This window comes from Uloborus diversus, chromosome 4 (assembly GCF_026930045.1).
Source record: "Uloborus diversus isolate 005 chromosome 4, Udiv.v.3.1, whole genome shotgun sequence".
Lineage (NCBI taxonomy): Eukaryota > Metazoa > Arthropoda > Arachnida > Araneae > Uloboridae > Uloborus > Uloborus diversus.
Window position 1 is genome coordinate 179,111,942 of NC_072734.1, and position 14,473 is coordinate 179,126,414.

At 32.5% G+C, this 14,473-nt stretch overlaps 1 protein-coding gene across 1 annotated transcript in view; it reads right to left on the reverse strand.

Moving 5' to 3' along the window:
• The window catches only part of LOC129221021 (protein O-mannosyl-transferase Tmtc3-like), a 117,987-nt gene that overhangs the window by 15,152 nt on the left and 88,362 nt on the right, over positions 1-14,473 (reverse strand). The window lies entirely within an intron of this gene.

Genomic DNA, 14,473 nt, shown 5'->3' on the forward strand with positions numbered 1-14,473 from the left:
TTTTTTTGTTTCTTCGTACTTTAAAATTGGTTTCAGTAGAAGGAAAACTAAAGGGCTTTTCTAAATGCCCCTTGTCATTCAAACTAAATTAAACAAAAAACTTCTGTCCAGAACTAAACGAGCCTACTTTCCGTATCATTTTCGATTTTCTTGCTCAATATGAATATTCTCCCAATTCGTTGAGGTTCCAAGTTATGCATAACATAGCTTTTTAGCAGTTATAACTGATTTCAGATAACAAAGTATGCATCTCTTATGAAAAAAAGAAATAAAGAAAATATTTATAGAATATGTCGTGTCAAATTCAGTTTCTCTAAGAGTTTGGGGGGAATAAATTTCAACCATTAATGCTTTTCTAATGGGAACATGTTAAATAAAGCCATTTTGTCTAACATTTAAGTGTGTGATTTTGCAAAAAGCAAATTATAGAACAGAGTAACGAAAAATACTTCGTTCAACATATCATTCGAAATTCGAATATGTAAATAATTAATAAATGAACAACTAAAGCAGCTGTAACAATACAAAGGCAACTAATATATTAGCTTGTCTGTGAAACACTATTTAGTTGTTTGCAAAATAAAGAAGAAACGCAAAAGACTGTTAAAAATGCTAAAGTTAAATCATCTTTATCAAAAGTAAAACCATAGCAAATCTTTCTTAAAAGGGTTCAAAGACAAAATCGTCTGCAGCTCTTTTTTCAGGTACATAGTAAAAAATGAAATGAATGAATTTTCTCGTAGACGTTAACGTAAAGAAAAAAGTCCATTTTGAACATTTGTTTTTGAACATGTTCCTTCTCAAGATCTTTTACCAACAAAGTTCGTTGCAAACAAATCTATTTTTTAGTTTCTGTTCTACACTTGCCTTAATTTTCCCTCTAGGCGTTATTGTTAAAACTTTCTATACTGTGCATTTTCAACGTCCGTTTTTTTTTTTGGCATGTTCTTCGTAAAGAGTTTTTTCCAACAAAGTTCATTTCAAGCAAATTCCTCCAAAACTTCGGGATCCGCATTTCCCTTAAATTGTTCCGTAGGCGATGATGTCAAGTGTTTTTGAATTTTTCAAAATTAAACGAAAAATTGTCCAGATAAAAAAATAAAATCTGAGAATGAGTTGTTTTTGCCTTGGAGATATTCGGTACAAAAACAATGCTTTTTTCAATCAGATCATTACCTCAAAAGTTGTTGGGAGAAGGGGGGGGGGGACCAAGACCGACAGGCACACATTTTCCTCATTTCAAAACCCTAATTTCAAATTTTTAATTGTTTTTTCGTGTTAATTTAAATATTTTCTCTTCTTTTTAAACGTATTTTTGTTCTTAGCGATATTTTTGCGATGCATTAAGCCGCCTTTCGTATTTTTATTCAGTTTTTTTTTAACAGGAAAACAGGCTAAAACCGCGTTTTGAAAAATCGGGGAGATACGTTCACAGCGATTTGTTTAATGACATCTGCTGAGATACTAACTTACTCGCTTTTAGCATCCATTACAGATTAATGAGTGGTATTTAAATTCCTTTAATGCCCGCAGGAAACGTTTCGTTGAGGTGTTCAATTTTTTCTCATTTTTTAGAAAAAGAGTTTTCTTTCGGAACTTAAAATAATAAGAATGTATTTGTTAATCTTAAACACAATAGGTTGTGTTCCTTGGCCGAAGTAACTACCACTTGCAACAAGTTGGAACCAATTAAAAAAAGAAAAATCTGCTTTTCTATTATTTGATATATTTGGACTCAAAATGCAATTTTTGAAGGCAGTTACTGCTATATACCAGTCTTAAAGTTTGCAATGCATCTTTTGTCTCATGAATAAGAACGAGTTGATGTGTGCATCACATGACTTCCTTTTACTTCAATTTAATGTCATTTCCCCATTATTGGCAATTTTAATGTGATTCAATAGTTTACTCTCTAAATATCACTAGCAGTGGCCAAATTGAAACCAGATTTGGAAAAAAAAAAAAATCGCCAAATTTATCACTAAGTTGGTGACAAAACTTGGCGACCAAAAGACTGGCGATATATCGCCAAGTGTCCGCCAAGTTATAACACCACTTGAGTTTACATCGAAATTAACAATGATTTCCCCCTAAAAAGGGGCAAAAGACCCCTTTAGAAACATCCGAATGCAATCAAAAGGGGAGGTGCACAACTAGACCCCACTAGGAGTTTACGTACTAAATTTCAACTTTCTAGGACCCTACCGTTCCTGCGTTATGCGACATACATACGCACATCCGCACATACGGACGTCACGAGAAAACTCGTTTAATTAACACGGGAATCGACAATATGGATATTTCGCGTGTCTATGCGTTCTTAGGCATTTATCCACGTGTGGTCAAGTTGAAAAAAAAACTCAACATTCATTCGGGGGTGAGTAAAATGGAAATTAAGGTCGATTTTTGCGTGAAATTTTTTTTTCGCGAATACAATACTTCCTTTTTTTGGAAAAGGGACTTATAAACTGCATAGCAAATAATTTTTAATTCCAAGTGCTGGGTCATGTACATTATATCTAGATGAACTCACATAGACAAAATTGCTCAGAAATTCTCTTTCGGCTAATTTAAAGTAAAATGTCAATATAATAGGAACATGCCTTCATACATTTGCGACCATTAGGAAAAAACTTGATGTCTCAAAATATTTGACCGCAAAAATGAGATGGCAAATAATGTATCAATCTGTCTGTATTGATAAAGCTCTTGTCGAGATCTATGTCAAATCATTAGAGAAAAATTCCATCGACCATTTTTAGTAAACTTATGTGTCCGACATCCAATCATAGCAAACTAAGAAATGCATTAAAGGTATTTATTTCTCTTTTCACCGTAGCAAATTTATATTGTTGTTTCGTTCCACTTATATATTCCATTTAGATATTATTAATGTAGTTTGACGTATCGGATGATAAGAGACATTACATTTCTGAAATAAATTTTTTGTATTTTTTTTACAATCTTTTGTTTATTTTTAATATTTTTTTGAACAATCCTTCGCATATTTTTAGTAATTTCTTGCAATTTTTTATATATTTTTATTTTTTTTACTCTTTTGTTCATTTTTAGTATCTTTTACAATCTTTTGTATGTTTTTAATATTTTTTTACAACCTTTCGTACATTCTTAGTAATTTTACAATCTTTTGTATATTTTTAGTATTTTTACAATCTTTCGTACATTTTTTAGTAATTTTACAATCTTTTGTATATTTTTAGTATTTTTACAATCTTTCGTACATTTTTTAGTAATTTTACGATCTTTTGTATATTTTTCGTATTTTTTACAATCTTTCGTATATTTTTAGTATTTTTTACAATCTTTCGAATATTTTTAGTATTTTTTACAATCTTTTGTATATTTTAAGTATTTTTTACAATCTTTCGTATATTTTTAGTATTTTTACGATTTTTTGTATATTTTTAACATACTTTCAAGTGAAAAATGAAAATTATTTCAAGCATAAAAGAGTAGCGAGTTTATTCAGCAGTGATTTTATCAAACATAAATAACTTTTGAACGTTAATGTAATAGAAACTTACTACATTTCTTTCAATCGAATCGAATTTGAAAGTTAGCAACTATTTTGTAGTCATATCAGCAAAAAACACTTTTCCCTTCTAGAAATAACATAAAATCCAATATGCTTACAGAGACAAATTCCACAATGTATTGTTCCCATAAAAAAGAGCCTTTTCCTGTCAAATATCATTAAATTCACTAAGAAACGTCAAATATAGGATTCCTTTGATAATATAACAGAATCTGAACCCTTCGCGATAGAATTTCCTATTCACGAAACGAAATATTTTGGTAAGTTGCAATGAATAATCGTTATGCAAAGCTCTTGTTATTAAATCTTTTCGTTTGAAAAAACACTTTTTTTTTCTCGATTTCGTCAGAAAGTATTTGCGAATTCTTTTCTTAAACATATTGAAGTCCATTCAAATCTTTCAAATTTCATTCGTACGTGAAGGGAACATGAATAACTTCACACAGATTTGAAAAGATTACAAAATAATATGAACAAAAATGAAAGTTTCTAATTTGTTATTTACTAGCGGTACCCGCACGACTTTGCCCGTAGTAGAAAATTAAAAAATCATTTGGTTCACCTGCATATTTGCAAATAATGGGTGATGAATTTATCGCTAATATGCTACGTTAATTTGCTTGTGCATGTTATGGTAATTTATTCGTCCATGATATGGTAATTCGCTCGGTAAAATGGGGTTTAAATTGGAATATAAAAACAACAAAATCGAATTTTCGAAAAATCGCTTCGAGTTGCTCACCCATATGCTACGAACTAATTTTGTGCCAAATTTCTTGAAAATTGGACGAACGCTCTACGCGCTCCTACTGAAATTCAGACACAGGCTTTCAGCTTTTTGATTAGTAAAGATTGATTATCATAAAATATGGGATTATAAAAACTGCTTTATTTTCAAAAATATGAGTTTTTTGAAATATTGTGGAAGTTATTATCTCTTTGAGTTTCAATACTTTCAAAAATTAACGTAGGTGCAATTTGATTTTTAGTGCTATTTTTAATACGAAAAGAGTTGACAGTTGACCACGATTCATTTCAATTTCATCAAGCTGCCTTCGTAAGAGGAAAAATTAATAACGAATTTCGGAAAATAGTGTTTCTTTCAAAAACTCTAAGTCAATCATTTTTCCTTTTACACCAATGAAAATCAGTAGGGTAATGGCAACAGTAACAGACATGCTTAAGACATCCCACTCAGGTTAGCTCATTTTTCTGAGCTTTTTATTGCATTTCGACTTTTAAAACGATTTTTCTCTCATGCAACTACATCTCATCTAACGCTTGGCTGCTTCTGAATCCTCTGAATGAGTCAATTCTATTTTTGTTTGCTCAATTTCAAAAAAAAAAAAGAAAATAATAATAATAATTTGAATTTTGACATCTTGAATTCAAATTATGTTTCTCTCAATCACGACTGTGTGTGTGTAGGCGTGTGTGTTTGTGTGTATGGGTTATGTTTGTGTAGGCATGTGTGTTTGTGTCTGTGGGGCGGGAGGGGGCATGTGTATGTGTGTGTAGGCATATGTGTTTGTGTCTGTGTGCAGGCATGAATGTGTTGGTAGTTATGTGTGTGTGTATGTGTGGGTGTCTGTATGTATGCGTGTGTGTATGTGTAGGTGTATGTCTGTAGGTGTGTGTGTATGTATTTGTGTGTGTGTAGTTGTGTATGTATGCGCGTGTGTGCAGGACATGGATGCAACCTGGAGACGGCTTTCGCTAGAAGTGCAGCATCGTGAGGAGCCCGTCGACGGTGATGGTGCTGAGGGTGGCGGTGGGAAAAATCAAAGGAACGTCAAAAATAGTCAAGTGAGAACAATAAGCAATCGTGATTGCTCAAAAAAAAAAAAAAAAAAAAGGTTCGACCCCAAGACACCGAAAGTCTGATGATATCCAGTGACAGACAGGATGAGGAAAGGATGTAATGGATAAAATTCCCCTTTTCGCTTTAAAATGTGCAAAAAGATTGCAAATTTTTAGATCTAAAGCCTTACTTAATTGAAATGAACATGAAACACCAACTGATCTCGTGGTGTCTGTTCATAACCTTCCAGTACTGCCTTGTAAAGACCAACTGGCTCATGAAATTAACTCTGATAGCACTAGATGGTTGCACCCCTGGACCCTTGTCTGTTGCTGGTTCCGTTACCTTAATTGTTGCAACTTGAACAGTTCACTAACAGGAGGCAATATATTCAGCTCATTTTATCAGTCCTCAAAATTCCGAACATACTTCTTTACAATGATAATAAACTTAAACTAACTGTAATCAACATACTCGGAATTAAAACTTAAGTGTGTCCTCTCAAGAAACTTACTGCAATCTTAATTGAAGTAAATTACATCATAACAAAATAAATCCTTCAGAATATACCTGAATCATTTATTTTATTCCTTAAGAAAAAATAAATTTCTGTCGCCAAAATACCACTGAACTCTAAAATAAGGCAAACGTCATTTCTTCATAATCTACCGATTTTAAGGTAACGGCCTAGTTTCTGCCTATATCACACGTGATTGACAGGTGCCAACTCGTCACGGTCACACTGTATCGTGTAAAATATTTTTTCCCTTTCGAGAATTTTTTGAATTTTATTACAATGAACCACCTTTAGCGAAAATAAAATGCATACTTTATGATACTATATAGACTTTGTTAAAGTCGGTATTTGCTTGCAGAGCTTGAGTAGTTTTCATCACTTTTTAAACACTAGGCTAAACACATATAGAAGTGAATTTGTATAGTAGTGAATACACATTGTGTAACAGAAGAAATTGCCATAGCAAGAGGGATTCAGTTAAAAACTGATAAGAGTAACTAGTAGAATCTATGTGAACCAGGTCTGCACTGTTGGGGGGGGCGGGGGGGAATGATCGGCTCTGACTCCGGCTCCGGAAATATTACATTCTTCGACTCCGACTCTTAATTATTTACTCCAAAATCTGTCCAACTCCACGAGAACTGGCAGATTTACGGACTTCGAGGACAAATAATCCACTCCGACTCCAATCCTTAGAACTTTAAACCTTCGACTCCAACTCCGACTTTTTTTACCCAAAAAGCAGTTCGGCTCCGACTCTTTGACTTCGACTCCAACTCAGCAGCCCTGATACGAACTTTTGATGCATACGATAAAAAAATCGATTTCGGAGAAATTCAGTCATTTAGTTAGTTCAGTCAATAGTTTTATTCTTAAAGTTAAGATATTGACTCAACTTGGGTTAAATGTACCACGCGACGGGGGGGGGGTGACTATTAGGTACTGAGGAAAATTCTAACTTACTTGCAGCCAATTTTAAACTAAATAATAAACAGTTTAGAATGATTCCTGTTGTTTTGCTATTTCTTTTCAAATATGTGCAATAAGGAGGAAGAATTAGGGGACAATGGGTGATATAAGAGTTTTAGGCAGGTTTTTAGACAATCAGCTCAGACTCCTTGTGTCAAAACTTATTTCCAACAAGGTAATCTAAATTTTATTAAGACAAAATATTAAAAACATTATTTATTTTATTCAGTATTTTCAGAGCAAATTTAATAAATATTTATTAACTAGAAAGTCGCCTCTACAAGAAAATTGCTTCTACTAGAAAATTGATTCTACATTTGAACGAAGCATTACCTGTTTGATGATGTTTTGATACTTGAAATTTTAACCCTAACTGCAGAGGATTAAGCCTAAACTCCAGTAAATAGCGTTCATTGTTGACCATGTTTTCGTTTCCTCATTTTCCTAAAACGATTCTTGCCAGTAAAACCGTTAAGTTACTGGATCCAGTTCAGCCTTTTCAAAATAAAGCATTCCATTGCATGTCAAACATTACCAAAAAATATTATCAAATTATCATGCTACGGCGCGAGTTTCACTCTTGGTAACGTCAGAACGTTACTCGATCAGTGAACTGGCTGTTATATATAAATGAGGATTTCACAATTCATCATAATGACAATTGCAATTAAACAGCGCTACAAAAGCTATTTTCAAGAGAAAAAGAAAAAATAAAGTAGAACTTTTATTTTAGTTTTGAATTGATCGAAACACCAGAAAAATTTATATCTGCAGATCCCTACAGTTATTTTTCAGGGAATCAAAAGTGTTCTATGGAGACTACATCCACGATGGATACAGCTCACTAGGGAGATTTTCTCAATGTAAGCCTCTTTTGCATAGAATACAGAACAGAAAATGCAAGAACTGTAAAGGTCTTTCCTTCAGAATTGAATTTTATGTAATCCGGAGTAAGACGGGATAGAATGCTTGTGCGTTTATTGCAAATGTCAAAGTTCTTTTCGAATTTAATGGCAGAAAACACGAGAAATATATAGTTTTCAAAGATAAAATTGATTGAGCATTACGTAAACTAACAAACTTTTAGGGGCTTTGTATGTAGGTTTGCAGAGTTTTGTAGTATAATATTACTGTTACTATCAATACTTTACTTTTAAACTCGGAAAAAATATATTTAATACGGTTTTGAAAATTATGCTAAGTAACTGGAGTATTCAATATTAGATGGATGATATATACAGTAGACCCTCATTGCGTGGGTTGATTTTACGCGGATTTGATTACAAGCGGTTTAAAAGGTGACGTTTTCATCTTGTTTTATGCGGATGAGTTTCGATTTAGCGCCAAAACGGCATGGCAAACAGACTATTGCAAACATCTTTCAAGACAAAAATTCTTAAAATTGCTGATAACAAGCATGGAAGAATATTTTGCCGTGCTAATAAGCGAGCTTGGGTCACTGAAGACCTATTTTAGAGATTGGTTCTAGAACTTTGTCTTTTTAGAAGTGAAGTTATTGGAATCATAAAATTCAAATCTCACTGAAGAAGAGCTTTTAGAAGTGATGAGGCGGGGGGGGGGTGAAATTAATGTGGATACCGACATAGATGACACAGTCAAAGACTTTTACATTGAAAATTTTGATGCATTTCTTGACAATAGTAAATGATCTTTATGATTTGTTAGTAAAAGGTATTCGTTAATGCAAAAAACTTCAGCGAAGATTCATTATTGACTGCCAACAGATTATCATAATTAGCTATTTTTATAAACAGTAATTTTATTCATGTTGTCTTTATGCACGTCTGGCAAATTTATTGAAAAGTCTGTACTTCAGAGTCAGACTAACATTAGTCCAAAAATGGTGATTTTTCATTTATTAGTGCATTGTGACTAAAATCCTATTCCGCATTGAGCCATATGAACGTAAAATAAGAAGAAACAACGTCAAAAAGTACAATTGCAGATTACTGCAGACACGTGTTTTGGCGTTACAAAGCATGCCTTTTTCAATGCAAAAGAATTGAGCTTATGGTTAAAAAAACAGCAGACGATATCCGCTTTTGTCTATATATGGATGCTTCACTTGCCAAATCGATTAACTCCATAAAAAAAAGTCGTGAAAAGTGATGAAGAAGATAGTGTTATCCATAGGAGTGAATGGGCCCTCGTGTTACATTTTTTGCCATCGCAAGATCAGAAATGTACTGAACCAAAAGTTTAACATAAATTCACATGCTAAGCATTGATTAAGCGCTATTAAAGCAGAAATGAGGATTTTTTAAAAAGTTTAATTAATCAATTTGGCAACTGGGACATCCATATAGCATTAGGACTGCAAGAGGGTAATGCATCGAACGTAGTAAGGCTACTCCAGGGAAATCTCATTTTTTCCGCACGTAAAGCCTCATTTCATTAAAAATAATACTTTAAAATATTAATGAACAAACGTTTTCTGCTTAACAAATTACAAACTTATGTGTGATTTCTAAAGCAAAAAATTTCGGCATTGTCCTTTAAAATTATTACTTTTTAATGAAATATATTGAAGCGGGGCAAAGGGTTGACTTTTCGTGAAATGGCCCAGCACAATTAAAAAGAAAAATCAATTAAGAGCTATGAATTTCAAATACGAATGTGAATTTAGTATTTTGTAACGCACTGTGTATCTATCGCGTTACAGAGCCATGTGTACTGTTTCAAATATATTACCGAGGAACTGATTTTGCATTTCAATGCAGTCCATCAATTAAATTTAAATTTTCAACTATATTCAAAATTTTATTGCTGTAATCTTTCTCTTTCTCGAGATACGTTTATTTTACTACTTGTCATTTATTTATTTATTTTTCAAATTGAGTATCATCACTCAGGAGTACTATGAAAATGTTTCAGATGATTTTCACTATTCGCATATCCTCATATATATAATAGCGAATTCACTGATCAAATAACGCTCCTGACGTCACCAAAAATGAAACTCGTGCCACGACATGATAATTTGATAATATGTTTTGGTAATGTTTGACATGAAGGGAAATGCTTTATTTTGACAAGGCTGAACTCGATCCGGTAACTTAACAGTCTTACTGCAAGACTGTCGTTTCAGAATAATGAAGAAACGAAAGAATGGTCAACAATGAAAGCTATCTACTGGAGTTTAGGGTTCATCCACTGGAGTTAGGGTTACAATTTCATCCAATAAAATATCACCAAGCGGGCAATTGCTTCGTTCAAATGTAGAAGTAATTTTCACCCGTCATATCTTGACGGGCAATTTTCTAGAGTTTTATATAAATGAAGAAAGAAGAAAAAAATAAACGAAAGATATCAAAGCTTAGCGCTTTTTTGATATATTTTTTTAGTTTTTAAAAATACTTTCATGTTTTGTTCAATATAAAACTTTGAGACATTTTTTTTTTTTTTTTTTTTTGTTTTGCTGCAACATATTTTAAAAACCTATCGACGAGTAAAGAAATACAAAAATAGTGCGTACAAAAGAATTCACACATTCTTATTAAGCGCAATATCAGCTTCAAATTTAATTTCCCGAATGAGTATAACTTTCTCGATCTACATTCCCTATTAATTAATTTTTACTGGAAGAATAAATATTTATCCCACAATATTATCTGCAGTAGGACGAAATATGATCCTGCATTTCGCAAAAATGACATTGACATGTCATTGCCTATATTTATATGCACAGACAGCTTGTTACGCGCATACATTACTTCCACGAACGCTGCATATTATTCTGACAAAAGCTGCACGAAAAATCTACACCAGAAGAAAATCCGCTTTCACCGGAATAATCCCGTTCAGGAACGAAGCAAAACGAATAAACGGAAAAGAAGATTCTCTCTGAATTGATTCCAACTCAGTTACCCTCTCAGAGGAGCACTTGGATTTGTCGTTTCTTCGGCGAATCTAACGACGTTCGACAGGTGGGTGCGGCTCTTTTCAAGAATTCAATTCTCTCGGGGAGGAGAAGATATCTGGTTATGCCAACGGAAGAAATCCAAAGAAAAGTTGAATATATTTATTCCTCATATAAAAGTAAGTATTTTTTTACGGATAGAATGTTTCCACTTTATTTTGATGATATTTTTCGAGTCATCCGCATCTTTGGTTGGTTTTAAAATTTTTATTTGGTTGCCGTTTGTGGTGTATTTTGTTTGTTTTGAAATTTTCTAGGAGAACGATTCTGATTATGCTAATACAGTAGAGCTTGCTAATTGGAATATTGGTCAGAAAAATATCACGCTTAATGTGATAAATTATGAAAGTACCAAACCGTTGTAATGTGCTTTTGCGTGTCCCGGATAATAGAATATCCGCTTATTAGAATAATATTGTGTGGCAAATTGGTTATTCCATTAATGGAACTCGGCAGTATTTATAAATCATCTTTATCTTTACTAATAATAAAGCTGAAAATCTTTCTGTCTGGATTTCTGTCAGTCAGGATATCTGTGACGCGCATAGTCTTGACCGTTCTGCCGATTTTCATGAAATTTGGCACAAAACTAGTTTGTAGCATGAGGGTGTGCACCTCGAAGCGATTTTTCGAAAATTCGATTTTGTTCTTTTTCTATTCCAATTTTAAGAACATTTTACCGAGAAAATTATCACAACGTCGATAAATATACAGGCGAACCAAATGACTTTTTCATTTTCTACTACGGGCAAAGCCGTGCGGGTACCGCTAGTTGAAAATAAAAAGTGTGCGTAAAATTAAAAATCGAGTGTATCATAAATAAGAAAACACATAAAGCTAACTTGAGAAAATGACCAAACAGCAGCTATAAAACATCAGCTATGCAATTTAATTTTTACGTTAAAAGTTTGAGATAAAACTAAGAAAAATAATGAGTCAAGCAAATTAATTACTTTGCTTAAGCATTATATTCAAACGGAAGTTATTTAGGCTTTGAACCAGATAAATAAACGAATGATTTTTGAATCATTCCTCGAGGGAATTGCAATTTTATTCCCCCCAAAAATATACCATCATCGAAAACGATTATTATTTTATAAACAATTTCTATTGTGTGCAAATTGAACTTCGTCACTATTTTATTGACTTAATAAATGTACTTTTGACTAACACTATTATTATTTTTCAGTTGCTATAATGTTAATGAAAACTGTGCAAAGATGGGTGCTGCTGTAAATATGGGCACCAATCTCCAAGTATCTAGGAATGTGCTGAAGACTACGACCAGAACCGTAGACGGTGCTACTTCTTGGTACAAGATGGCAAAGAGTAATAGGAACCATTCTTTCAAGCAGAGTGAATCCAGCGTGAGCTGATATGGGAATTAGGGTTTTTTTTTTTTTTTGAAATACACCCTTCTAACAGCTGTCTTTAAATGTTTTATTTTCATTTCTTATGATAATTTCAAAATAATTTCATTTGATAACCAGAAAGGGGAGATTTTTAGCTATTTCAGCAATGCGAACTTACCCTCGAATTTCTTCAGGTGACATGCGATAGTGAACATCTTTCTTCGGTCGGTTTGGGGCAACTAATGGCATCCTGTGTTGAGGTAAATATGGGCACCTACTTTTAATATACCTTTTTTCAGTATAACAAAACTCGTCGAGCCTGTGTAACAACTATTTAGCCAAACTTAAATCTGCTAGGTAATGATCTTATCATTACCAAATTAATTAGCTTGTCGTGTACCTAAGAAAAAACCCCTCAAAAACTTTAGATTTGCTTAAGTTCATGATTTTCATGATTTATTCAAACGAAGATAAAATGTCGGGAAAGTGCAAAGTATTAATACTGACATCATACTATGGGCAAACATTTCTAGAAGCAAGTTTTTTTTAACAACTGATAATGAGCAAATCAGGTTCTAGTGTTTTAGTTTTCGGCTTTCCGGCAGGTTATAATTAGCTTTTCAGACACAAACTTCGTAAATGCATTAATACCAGACCTAGTCAAATCTTGATGAATTGTAAATCATTGAAATTTTCATTTTATACTGCAGCACTAACCTTTTTATTTGATAATATTATAATTTCAAAGGTTATATCAATGTCTGCTGACAAACAGACTAGGAATTTCTTGGGATTATTTTTTGTGAAACTTGGGAATCGTTAAAACGAGCTATAAAACAAATGTTTTCGGCAATATTATTTCTAAAACTCGAAGTTGGATGCATATGATTCGTTAAAACTCAAATGCACCCACTAAAGAGGAAGGAATTTAAAAGAATAACTATACTAAAATACAGTTAGTTGAACGTTATTAGAATTTTACAGAAAATGGAAAAAGAACCAATGATGAACTACATTAAATAATACTCTCCTTTTTTTATAATTATGAAGGGGTGTATAAGAAGCTAGTGCTATTACAAAATAACTGCTGACGACACTTGCTAATTGCGAACAGTTTATGTATTGATTAATGCTTTATTATTAATGATGGTTTTTTCAACAAAAAATATTAGTTGAGAAATATTGACGAGTGTTCTTCGAATATAAAAAAAGAATGATATCCATAGTACACCTAAACCTGTTTTTATGCAGTCTTTTTCATGCGATTTTTTTTTTTTTTTTTTTTTGCGCGAATTTTTCTTTTTGTGCGGTACATTAAAATTTCATTCAGATTGGGATTCAATCGACGAAATTATCTTTAAAACGAGTGCGAGTTAGTATCTTCAAGTACTCACATACACCCTGCTGGGAAGTCACTGTGACCTCCCAAAAATTTCCTTATTCGAGAAATTTAGTCCCATTACTCGGCAAAAATTATCATCACTTAGTATATTTTGATTTCTTTAAAGATTTGGGTTATTTTCTACGTGATACTTTTTTTATGCGGTCGCTATCCACCGCATAAATAAAAAAGTATTTTTTAACTGTGTTGCGAAAACAACATTTTACGGCTACTCGTGAAGTTTCGAACAGCTTTTTTATGCGGTCCCTATCTACAACATGAAAACAGGTTTGGGTGTATTGTGTATTAATTTATCTCATTGTTGGGGGGAAAACAGCAAAGTAGAACAAGTTTATTTGAAAATAATTTTTATTTTGGAACCTATGAGAAGTGGAGTGGCTGTTAATCAAGAAGAATAATATTTCTTACTTTTTTAAGGGGTCTAAGGACCCTTAACCTTTAAAATGTTCGACTTTCTGGAAAAAATATATGTTATGCCTAATTTAATTTTGAACAATTTCATACCTTATTGATCACCATACCCAAAAAACTTTTCAGGTTATATAAAAAATGCATAAACTTTCCCCATAGAGATTTATGTTAACGGCAGTGTTTAAGCCTCTTTTTCTCAAATTGCGTTTTCTCAGGTTTCTCGTTTTGCGTACATGATGTTTCAGAAAGTTTTTTACACATTTCCGTAAAACTTTTTGTGCATGTTTGTCTGGTTTATTTTTATGATCTGAATCTAAATTTATTTAATTTTTTTGGTTTATTTAATTTTTTTTTTTTTTTTTTTGAAATTTTATAAGTTAAAATCAAAATTTTCCAATATTTTGGATGAAAAAAAACTTTTTGAGAAATAACTTTCAGTTTTAGTTAAAATTTAGGTTCACATCATAAAAATAAATCAGACAAACATGCATAAAAAGTTTTACGGAAATACATAAAAAAATTTCT